General features: G+C 50.2%; 1 protein-coding gene across 3 annotated transcripts in view; it reads right to left on the reverse strand.

The window, feature by feature from the left end:
- Positions 1-12,201, reverse strand: part of Pxylp1 (2-phosphoxylose phosphatase 1) — a 65,301-nt gene extending 53,100 nt beyond the window's left edge. For 2 of the 3 annotated variants that reach the window (XR_010053981.1, XM_006243591.5), the window contains exon 1: positions 11,666-11,995. The gene's annotated coding sequence lies outside the window, so the exon portion shown is untranslated. Of the gene's footprint in view, positions 1-11,665; positions 11,996-12,158 lie in introns of those variants that run through there. The other variant, NM_001007710.1, reaches the window with a different exon arrangement.

A 12,201-nucleotide genomic window follows, 5' to 3' on the forward strand; every position in this document is an offset into this window, starting at 1 on the left:
GATCACAGACATATGTATGCCTAGCTTCCAACCAAATTAATAATCATGAAATAAAAATAAAAATGTATTGGTTTTAAAACTCAAGGAGGAAGTGCTCTGAAATTTACTTAAATTATTCTTCTATTTTTTTTTAACAATGTAGTTGAGAAAGATCTCAAAGGCGGGTCCCTCATAAATTATAAAAAGGCCAGAGGTCTGGAAATAGTATCCCCTTCCTTTCAACACTGCAGGCAGCAAAGCCTAAGTGTGATTCAGACAACAACAGGGCCGCTGAGTTCACACCAAGCACCACCACATTGGCAGAAGCCAAGGAGCATGAGGTAAAGTGAAAAATACAAAACGAAAAGTACTGTGCAGAGGAAGACTACAGAGGCTGCAAGGCAGGGAGAGGAGCACTGTGAGCTACAGAGGCATAGAGGTGGGCCTGGGGTAAACTGACCCACAGAGATGGGCATGGGGTAAACTGACCCTCAGAGGTGGGGCGTGGGGAATCACTGTGGGCTACAGGGGCTCAGAGGCATGGAGAAGGGAGCACTATGAGCTCCAGGGGCCAAGGGGCAGGGAATGGGGTGGGGGGGAACACTGTGCGAAACTCAACGTAGGGGCAGGACAAGAGGGCCTCCCATGGGGCGTTGACAGGCAGCGTGGTACAGAGGGGTCTGAAGCTCACTCCTTTGCCTTGATGACAAACTTTAAACAGAGGCCATCAGGGGACAGAGAAGAGGACAAATGGGCCCAGACTACACTCACTCCCACAAGAGTAGGGAGCCACTGACCATCTAAGCACTGCCTGAAGTACAGAAGTGACACTACAGGAAGATCACACTGAAGCTGCCAGGGGCCACACTGGAAGGCAGTAGCAGCCAGGAGACATCCTCCAGCCTTCTGGGGGCTCTGTCTTCCAAGACGCAGGGACAGAGGGCTTGTATTCCACCACTCCCCAGCTGCGTGTCTCTGTGCTGCAGTCTTCTGCTGACTGAGGATTTCCCACATCCAGACAATACCTACTTACTGGGCGGTTGTGCCATGCCCATTACGGAGAAATGGGGATTAGAGAGCCAAGTCAGCTCAAACTTGCCTCGGTGGGGCTCCTGTTCTCTGGAATGAGCATTACCTGCCTCCTGGGATTGTGGTGGAGTCAGGACAATGTGCCCTGCAGAGCCCTGAGACAGGATGGTGACTACCCCTTCCTTGTTATTGTCGCATCCACTGAAGCACAAGGACCACTGGCCAGAGACTCCATCTATGGATTCACACCAACCCCCCTTGAGGCAAAGGGAAAGAGCTGTTCATCAGCTTCATGAAGGTCGGTTCTCTCTGCCCCACCCCCATCCAGCCCACTGCAATAAACAAGGCTTGGGAGGGAGGATGAAGGAAATTACCCTTGGGGCCATTCATCACAATGAGGGCAGCTGACAGCTTTCAGCTCAGCCCTCAGTTCCCTGAGGAGAAGCATGCTCAGCCCTCAGTTCCCTGAGGAGAAGCATTGCAAAGCTATTATGCTGTACCCATGAGGGCCGATTCTCCAGATAGGCTGACTACACCTACCTGACTGACCAGGTCCTCTCCTGGTGATGGAGGTCCCTGAGAGAATGCTGGGTAGCGGCTGATGACCTCACAGGAGACCTGACTTCTCAAGCCAAGCCCACTTGGTGGGTTTTAGAGTTAGTGTGTGGTATGAGCCTGAGGTCGGGGTAGGCACTAACCTGAGTCAGTGGCCCAGAGAAATCCAAAGCTAAAGAAAGTGTAAAGAGCTTTAGACCTCACCCCCAGCCCCTAAGAAAGCCCTGCATCAAACTCTCCCTGGCTAAGTGTCTCCAGAGGTGGTAACAGCCCCAGCTCTCCTCACCAACTTCTCACTGGTGCCCTGGTGCCAGACTCTATTTTTACAGCCTGAGTAATGCCTGGGCACAGGACCAGCCGAGGATTGGTGACAGAGGACTAGGGCATGAGAGGTGACGCACAAGCAATGAAGCCCGTATCCTCCTCAGCTTCCAACACAAACCCTCTGAGCAGAGTTCAGAACTGTAAGTAGCCAAGCCCTGTTCCAGCTCTGACCTGAACTCTCAGCCTCACCACATCACAGCCAGGCCCTGAGTGCCACTGGACCTCATCTGTCACATGCACTGGCTCCTGCCACCTCAGGTGCCCAACCAGTGAATGGCCCACCCCAGCTTTGGCACATGGACTACAAGAATTATACAACTCTTTTCATAAAGTAGTGTCTGGGCCCATGTCACGATCTTGGCCAACGCATTCTCTTGACTTGGTTTATTCCTGATCATCCTTAAACTTGGCATAGCGGTCACCTTCCTCTGATGGCTGTCCTGAAGCCAAGGTTGGGTGATATCCTTCAACACTGGACAGCTCTGTGCCCAGGGCTGACCAGCCCTCTGGTGCCAGTTTCCTCTCTGGCCTCTTCTGGTGTTGGATGGCGGGGATGTCTCAGAGCTAAGCAAGCTGCAGTACTCAGCAGGTGTGGAGGAGGAAATAGAGGAAGGGAGAAGGGGAGGGTACCAGAAAGCACTGTGGCTAGAAAACCACCTGTCACGGTGACGTGAGACAAACTGAAGAAAGCACCACACCCAGGACATGGGCGGCTTCTCACCCATGCTCTTTCCTGACAAACACGGGCACACAATAAGAAACGTCTCTCAATAAAGAGTAGGAATCAAGGTTTGCTGTATCCAGGTATGGGCTGAGTGGGCTTTAGATGGAAACTTTGGTGCTGGGTACGTTCAAGGGCAAGGAGCACTCCCAGGCTCCTATGGGCTTGGCGAACTGAAGGTCACTTTCCCCGGGATAACCTCCAACTACCGAGATGAACCAACCAGGAGCTATTCCACCAGGGCCAAGGAATGAAGACCTTCCATTCTCCTCCTGAGTCATCTGGTGATTCCTAATGGAGGCAAAGAAGCAGTGATATAAAATAGACATCTTGGGGCTGGAGAGATGGCTCAATGGTTAGGAGCACTGGCCGCTCTTCCAGAGGACCCAGGTTTGATTCCCAGCATCCACATGGCAGCTCACAACCGTCTATAACTCCTGTTCCAGGGGTCTGACTCTGTCACACTTGCAGGTAAAGCGCCAATGTACATAAAATATAAATAAATTATTAGAAGAGTCAGAGTCTTTCTAGCACCTTCCCTCCTGTGGGAAAGAAACCCCAACTTTCCCATAATATCCATTTCTTCTTCCTTGCAAATGGAGTCCCAACTTCTTTGGAGGAGACCGTATAGCAAAGACTGTGACTAGCCATCATCAGTTCATCTCCCCGTTAGGTATGCCACAGGCGACATTTACCAGCCTTCCCTAAAGAGTGTCCAAGCTCTGGGGCAATTCCTGACCAAGGGAACGCTAGCAGCAGTAGCTCACCCCAAACCAAGCCTATAAAATACTGCCACACTTCCCCCCACCCCTACCCGGTGTTCCTACCTCTCCCACTGATTGGTATGGATGAGTATGGCTAGCAATTTCTATAGAGCATGTGTCCCCAAGTCATCTCTTTGAAAAGAGTCTCCCACACTATCAGGAGCAGCTGGCGTTAGACTCGTGTGGGGAAAAGTATATTGCTATCACACTGTAGTCATGAAAGCTCTCTGATCTGTGTTTGCATGACCCTTCTTCCGTGTACCCTGATAAATATCCACAGGGCCCCTTTAACTGGGGTGCAAACATGTGATACATTTCTGGCTACCAAGAGTCAAAGGAACTCTGCTGGGGTCGTTATGAGGACACCTGCTTCCCTGATAAAAGTTACTGAACGTGGCTAGTACTTCTGCCTTTCTGAAGCGGACAGTGTGCCCGAGGATGGGTGGTTTCCTCCAATCCTGAGAAACCTCAGTACCCAGGGCTTAGCCTTCCACAGTAGCCATCAACACTCCAGGCCCACGTCGGATTCCTTGCCAGCCATTCCCCAAGCTTGAGGGGACTGGATCTGAGTAAGAGCAGTGCTCAGCAGACTTGCAAGAAAGAAGGGCAGAGGGAGGAAGGATGCTGCAGATGAAGATGCGCCTGTACCTGTAACCTATATTGAACTCAAGAAGGGAGGAACCTGAGACTTTCATAACGGCTGCTGGAGACAACAGCCTCCTACCTTCAGACACTTTGCTACTCAGCACCATTTGCTAAGGCCACTGAGGCACGATTCCCTACTACCCGCAGCCAAGGGCGCTCACTCATCTACAGGAGAGCTTTGTACGCTCATCACCGATTCGCCCAGTCTGTACCGAGTCCTATTTCATACCCGATAGTGGTAGCAGCGAAAGCTTCTGAGATGTGTTGGGTGCAGCCTCTGCCCTCCACAGGCCCCTGAGCAGTCAATGTGCCTATACTGAGAGGACACAAAATATCCAGTGTGGCTGTGAGCATGGGGTAGTGGACCGGGACCAGGTAAGGCGGTCTTCACTCCTTTCTTGGCATTGCACATGCAAAGTTCACACTTCTCGAGCTGAGAGAGCACTGTCCTTAGCTGAGCCGGCTGCCTTTACCCACCGTAAGCAGAGTCGTTAAAGACCACCAATTAATGCGGCCGCACTGAGATAATCATCGGTCATTAGATCAAGAATACTCAGGAGGAGAAGATCAAAACTCAGATGCTGTGAACCCTGAAAGGCTGCAGACCGCGAGCTGGGCTCCCTCCGCCTGTGGATTATTCGTCAGCCTCTAAAATGCACTTTCCCTAGAACCAGTGATTCTTCACCTTGGAGACAGAGCCAAAAAAATGAACCATCCAGGCCGTGACCTTCGATCATTAATGTCCAGGCTTGGGTTTTTTGGATTTTTTTTCCCCAGGTCTGAGTCTCCATTAAGAACTGGGATAGAGACAGACAGATTGGCGGCAAAACAGGGCTGGGCTGGAAGATCAAGAGGAAGAAGTCAGAGCTCCCAGCCAGAGACGCTGCCCCCTTTTAACTCGATTCTTTGGACATGAATGAAATCATTTGTCATTTCTGCTGCCCAAGTAGGAGGCGAGATTTTTCTTTTAAAGACAAAACCTCATTCATTTCAAATTTAGGCAGTTTAAAAAATGGACAGATACGAGCAGGCTACTGAGTAAGAGACGCGGCCACCAGGCTCCCAGCACAGAAGGTGAGCTACTTACACTCAGAACAATCCAGGAAGGGCTGAGGTTCCTGGGAGCCCATCACAGAGGTTTCCCAGTGCACAGCCTACTGTCAGCTCTGCCAAGGCGCAGGGTAAACAGACCATCTGCAGGATGGTCCAGTAAAGCCAAGCCTACCAACACAGTCTGCCCCATGCAGAAGACTTGGCTATGGCCAATAAGAGAGACCTGGAGGTCTGACTCCTTACCTCTGGTTAGTCCATTACCTGTCTCCAGCTGCCCCAGAAGCTACTCATGCTAAATGAGCACTGGCTTTCCAGCAAGGTTTGGAGGCTTCTGGGGCAGCTGAAGACCCAACCAATCTGAAGCAGGAGTGGGGACAGTGTTCCGTCAACTGGGAGCGAGAAGAGGGAAGGCAATACTGGCAGTTGAGCAAACATTGGGCTTACGGTCTCTCGTCTCCCACTTCTCACTCGTGACATGCATCCAAGAATGAGTTAAAATGTTAATCACAAGCCTGGGTCTGACAGAGCAAGGAAAATGAGTTTCTAGTTTATTTAAACAGCTGGCAAAGCAATTGCATGACTCCAGCAAGCACCAGCTGGCGTTCCCTCCCTCTCCTATCCTAATCTCTCGGGCACTCATAGCCATTGCAGCTGGCCACAGCCAGGGGAGCCTGAGCTAGTCCCTCGCTTACTGCACTAGCTCTCTACTGTGAACACAGGCTTAAAACCCTTTGTGCCATCGGGACAGACGGATGGACAGACAGACAGGCATAGATATAGATATAGATGTGTGTGTGTGTGTGTGTGTGTGTGTGTGTGTGTGTGTGTCTTGTCTATTATCCTATATCTATCCTCCTGGGCAAGAGGTATAGCTCAGTGGACGAATGCTTGCCTGGCATGCATGAGGCAAGTTCAATCCCCAGCACCCACCTAAATATTTTAAGAGCCATTTTCAAATCCAGCATCTCAACACAGACAGCTCGCATCTAAGGCAATGAGTGAAGAGCAATAATAATTAATATTCATTAAGCATGTCCTGGGTACCGGTTCTAAAGCCTTGGGACATACATTATTAGAGCTCCATGATACCACAAAGCAGGCACCAGCATCACCTCGATCTTATGAATAAGGAAATTGAAGCGTAGACGTTGAGTAACTTGCCCAAGGATGCAAAGTTAGTGAGGACACAACCAGGATTCCGAGCCACTCTGGGCTCAGAGTCTCCGCTCCTACCCACTGCACTGGGCTGAACTGCACAACCAAAATCAGGTCCTCAAGGAGAAGGAAACCATCAACGGAGAATCTGACAGTCACATACCCAGGAAATCTTCCCAGGGAGTTAACGGAACAGGCTGTTTTGTTTGATTTGCAGGATGCTCGGAGGGAAAACCAATGCCCACTTATCCTGACATAAGAGGCCACCTGCAATCTCCGAATGGCTGTGTAATCACATCTGATTATCCTGCAACTGTGGCAGGATTATCCAAATCAATTCTCTGCTGAAGAGAGCTGAATTCTAAGGGAAGACTTTTTTTTTAAAGGTAAGGTCTGTGTAGCTTAGGGTGGACTCCCCACACCTGCATCTCTCCAACTTCAGCCCCACAAGTACCGGTGTCGCAGGTGTTTGCCACAAAGTTCAGTTCTAAGGGAAGGTTTTCAGCCACCCTGGAGTCCCATCCTTCCTATATTTATTACTTTCCTTAACAAGACCAAATACGGGACAAGAAGCAGTTTATGGGAAGAGGGGTTTACTGGGGTTTACTGGGCCCCAGTCCATTGTGGTAGGTGGTAGCTGCTCATACTGTACCCACAGGGGAAGTGAGGAGTGAACGTTAGTACTCAGCTAGCTTTCTGCTCTTCATTCTGTCTAGGACCCCGTCCACACAACCCTACTGCCCAGAGTTAGAGTGGGGCTTCCCCTATCAATCAAGATAATCCCACACTGACATGCCTACAGGCTTGACTCTTAGGTGCTTCTAGATCCTGTCGCCTTGACAATCAAAATCATCACGTGCTATTTCAATATAGATCACAGACTTCCCAGAGGGTTCTAATAAGATCATAGACCTGCAAATAAAGGCCTAAAACTACTGTATTGCCCAAATGTCTAAATTTCTGTCTGTATCTTTTAAGATTTATTTTTATTATATATGTATGGATGTCTTGTCTGCATGCATAGTCTGTGTACGTGTGTGCAGCGCCTACAGAGGCCTGAGGGGGCAACAAATTCTCTAGATCTGTAATTACAGATGGTTGTGACCAGACATGTGGGTGCTGGGAATTGAACTCAGGTCCTCAGGAAGAGCAGTCAGTGCTCTTAACCACAGAGCCATCGCTCTAGCCACTGTCTATATTTTTAAGGAAGTTGAAATGTATGTCTCCCTACATTTTAGTAGTAACTTTTTTTTTCTTTTTTTTTTTTGGAGCTGGGGACCGAACCCAGGGCCTTGCGCTTGCTAGGCAAGCGCTCTACCACTGAGCTAAATCCCCAACCCCAGTAGTAACTTTTAAAACATACAAATTTGCTTTTAAACAATTCTGCTACAACTTTAATAACTTAATGCAACCCAACTTTGTGATTTTAGATTATTATTACACTTAACGATATTTTTCCTCATATTCTTCTGTATTAGCAAATAGTAAAGTTGGCAAGATATTCACTTTACATTACAGTTAAAGTGCTCAAAATAATATTATCCTATCTCTAAAAGTCAGTGTTGGATCTGAGAATGGGGCCAGCTTAGGGAAGCAAGCTGCAGTCTGCTAATTGGAAAGACAGATCTCTAAGAAAGCAAATTGGGTAAGATAAACGGTATCAAACTATCTGTAAAGTTGGTATAAATGATGTCTTTCCCCACAAGCAGAAGTGAAAAGGAAGGGGAGGACAGGCGGGTGCAAAACAAGTACAATAACTCGGATCTTAGTCTGTCTTTTAAACGTCTGGTTTCCATGCCATTGGCTACAGCTCTCCGTTAGGAAGTTGGTCACACACAGTGACAGAGAGGGTGGCAAGGAGATGACAAAAAGGTGCTTTGAAAACAGAACCGTAGATGTGCATGTTGAGAGAGCGACTGCCAGTATTAAATGAATTTGTACGTTTCTATGGAGGGAACCAAAGAAAGAATGGAAGAATAGTCCAAGTCCTAAAATCCAGAAGGGAGAAACTCACCCCAGGAACCGAAGACTGTCTGTGTTCTACTATAGGGGTACCCATAATTGCCATTAAATATTAGATATCTGAGATCCCCAAACTCTCCTCCAACTCAGAGCTCTCAACACAGTGTAGGCGTCACCAATGTACAGTGGGTAAAGGGATGGAGGGGTGCAGTCATGGGTGAAGGCTTGTGTGGAGGGTGTCCCAGCCAAAAGGAAGCACTGGAGGCTGCCTCTTTGCTTCAGGAATGACTGCACTAGGCTCAGTCAAGCTTTTTTGTTTTGTTTTGTTGACTTTTAATCATTAAATTCTTCCATACTCCTGGGTTTGTCCTTCCCCTCACAAGAAACTGGTCTCTCACAAAAGACAGTGGCTTCCCCATCTGAGATGGGCTAGGGAACCCTGCAGACTCTAAGGCTGAAGGGGCCTGGGGTCACATTATGGTTTGGTGAGAGGGTGGGGGTGGGGTTTGGGGGTTGGGGTTCTCCTGTCTTCTGGACCCAGAGTAAATCCTGCGGTGCATCCTGGGCTCACAGGTGCCCCCTAGAGGCTGACTTGGTAGTTCTAAGCGGGTCTGTACCACTGGACCCAGTTCTGACTGGCTGCCTCTCTCCCACTGAAGGCTAGTCTCTTGCTCACTCCCTAAGTGCCCAGTCCTCTACTAGACAGTTCCCACAGCATCTCCAGAGTGAAGTGGCTCCCCAGGCTAAACCCCTGACCAATTTGGCTCAGTGGATCAGATCCCCGGAGCATACTCCTGACACAAGCTTACAACAATCAAGTGTTTCCCCATCTGGTCATGTCCATTTTGTAGATGGCTTCCCGGGTCTTTTAAGAACCAGAATGGTGAGCCCAGAAAACTTTTCTCGAGATCACTGTGAGCTCATTTTCCTCTAGCTCAGTGATTTTGCCACTAAACAGTAACTCCCCCTACACCAGCGTGTGGGCGTATTTCTTACCTACCAACCAGAGTCCTGTTGGGGACAAGACCTGGAGCTGAACTCTCTCCTAGATTCTCAGGCCTCCACTATTCTCTTCTCTTCTTCCCCCCATCCCCCGCATACAGTAGCATCTCTCTTTCTCCCCCTCCCCTTCCTTTCTCACTCTCAAACTGCAGGCGTTAATTAAACCCCTTCTAGAAAAACAGATCTTTGCCAGCTGCAGGAATTCTGGGTAACAGCCAAGCCTGAACAGAAACAGTCTGGGTGAGGGAGATAAGCTAATGGCAACCAGGGCAGCACAGGTTCCCACAACCAAGTCCTACTCTGACTCCCCACCCAAGTGGGGACTCTGGGTATGCTCTTCCTCAGATTAGCCTTTCACATGATGAAGAGCCGGACTTTGCTTCCTCTGCCTAGGGCAAAGCTACTCCTGACTGACCAAAGCAATTCTCCCCAACACTGGAGTCCCTGCCCCAGCAGGACTGTAAAACACACTCCCAGAAATGTGCATGCAAGGGCACTCCGGGGTTGCCACAAGAACCAGCTCTGGAGCGGGCAGCACCCACCAGAGTGAGAGCAGCACAGCCTGAAGTGGTGGGGGCGGTTCTGCAAGGGACCCCATCTCCTCAGCAGCTTCCTCCATCAACAGCAGGGGTGGAGGATGACCAAGAAGCCAGGGTTACCAGGTGTGGCGTGCAAGCCTTTAACCCCAGTACTTGGGACCCAGAGGCAGGTAGATCTCTGAGTTTGAGGTCAGCCTAGTCTACACAGAGTTCCAGGCCAGCCAGAATAATGAATGAATGAATGAATGAATGAATGAATGAATGAATGAGAATAGTATGCAGAAGCTAGGGCCTCAGCCCAGGGCCTGCAGGATAAGTCTTGGTGGACTTTTCACCTCTCAGTAGGCAGCCTTCCCCGCCCCCACCCCCCAGAATGCCCATTACCTTCCCATTCCTATTTCTAGGATGAAGAAAACTCTTTCCTACTTAAAAGTCTGGAGTCTTCATTGAGGGACAGGCCCAGCTGTCAGAGCCTGACCTAGAAATTAAACTTTCTATTCGCCCCTTCACTCCCCATCTTACCAGACAGTAAATCTGTCTCCAGCAAGAGAAACTTTAACATTTATATACATGTATATTCAAATCTGTTGAATTAAGGGACATTTTGAAAACACTGCAGCCCAGTGGAGGGCATGGGTTGTACGCTCAAGACTGATGCACAAAAATTTAAAAAACAAACAAACAAACAAAAAACACAAAACAAAAACATTGAATACCAGGCAGGGGCACCTGGTCAGGTCCTAAGGTCCACCGGAGTCCCGCAGGTATTCCTAGCCAGAAGGACTCCTGAGAGCTGCCTATCACTGTGAGGACAAGAAGATTCATACAGGAATCTGTGAACACTCAGAAGGGCCCTGCTGAACCCCCCTCTGTTCTTGGCTAATTACCTATCTATTCAATAGTAAAGGAATATTGAACTAATCACCAGAGCCATCAAAGAAAAACCACAGATTCAGAGGGGGCGATTCCACAGCCCAGAGTGCTGTACTCCAGGTGGTCCACAATGCCACTGGTACACATTTGCAGTCTCTCAAAGGTATCTGTGAGGGTGGACTGGCCCAGAGCCAATCCTAAAAGAGAAATACCCTTTATATGTTCTTTCTCTGAATAGGCAATTAATTTAATCTAAAACTTAATGAAAGACCCCAGAAGGGAAGGGGTGAATGCACACACTGGCTGTCACCATGCCATCTCCACTTCTCTCCGGGGACCAGGAGGCTTTCCAAGCCATCTGCTTTAAATCCTCTTCCCACAGATGTCACCACAGGGCACCAACACCTCTGAGGAGGGGGCTGGTGCCAAGCCCGACCGACAGTTCCAGAGGGTAGGCTGGGCTCAGCACTGTCTATTCCATAGTCAGGGTCCAGCCCCGGGGCCTGTCGCAAAGAGCAACAAATGTCCCTAAGCAGTGGAACTCTCCCAGGGCCCCTCCTTGGTCACTCACCCCACATTTCCCTATCCACACCAGATCTGATCCAAATTCTTAACTGGTTTTACCTGTTGAATGTTTAGAAAGCATCCTTGCCTTCCCACAAAGACACTGGCCCACCCAAGAGGGTACAGTTACATTCCCTTGTGCTTTCCAGAGCCGTGGTGAGTGAGAGTGGAGATATGGCTCCATTCCCCCAACATCACCAAACCTTCCCCATACACAGGTACTACTTGAAAGCCAGTCGCAGCCGCAAAGAAAACCTGCTCCATATTTGTGTGTGGCAAAGCCGGCTTCTTTTTTAGAAATCGAAACCTATTCAAGTTCACCAAGCAAAAGCAACGAAGTAAGCACACTGTCCTAAGCAGATCATTAGAGCAAGCTTAACCTGCATGTGTGAAGTGGCCCTCGGCTGGGCCCTGGGCTCTGACGCCGCGGACCACAGGTAGCTGAAGAAGCACCAGCCCCACCCCCGGGGGCAGGCCGTGAAGTTGCAGCTGCCTTTTACCTGGACACCGCTGCTTTGGGACAGTCGGGAGAAGGGGGACCCCGGAGCTCAGATTCCCGTTGCGTCGCTCAGCAGGGGCGCGGGGGCATAGTGGGACCCTGTTGGGGTGGCGGCGGGGACCGTAAGAGCAGAGCGGGGAGGGAAGAGGCGAGCGTCAGGCAACCGGAGGAGGTAGGCGTGGGAGGGCTTGCGGGAGAAAAGGGGGTGTGTGGGCAGGCTTCTAGGGTGCAGGGCTGAGAAAGGGGAGACGGATCGGAGGGACTGGGACCCTCGACGCGGGGAGGGGCGTGGGGAGAGGTGGAAACTGGGGAGCGCGTAGATAAGGGAAAGAGCTTGTTGGTGGGGATCACACCCGCGGCTTGGAAGCCCGCCCCTGCCTCCCGATCCCCGCATCACGGAGACCTCTTTGGGGTCGCCACCCCGAGACCCCAGACACAAGCCCGCCCTGCGAGGAGCTTCACAACCGCTGGGGCCCGGCGCGCGACGCACTCACCGCCTACGGTCCGGGCCTCCGTTGCTCTGCGTAGGGTTCTCCG

Source organism: Rattus norvegicus, chromosome 8 (assembly GCF_036323735.1).
Source record: "Rattus norvegicus strain BN/NHsdMcwi chromosome 8, GRCr8, whole genome shotgun sequence".
Taxonomy (NCBI): domain Eukaryota; kingdom Metazoa; phylum Chordata; class Mammalia; order Rodentia; family Muridae; genus Rattus; species Rattus norvegicus.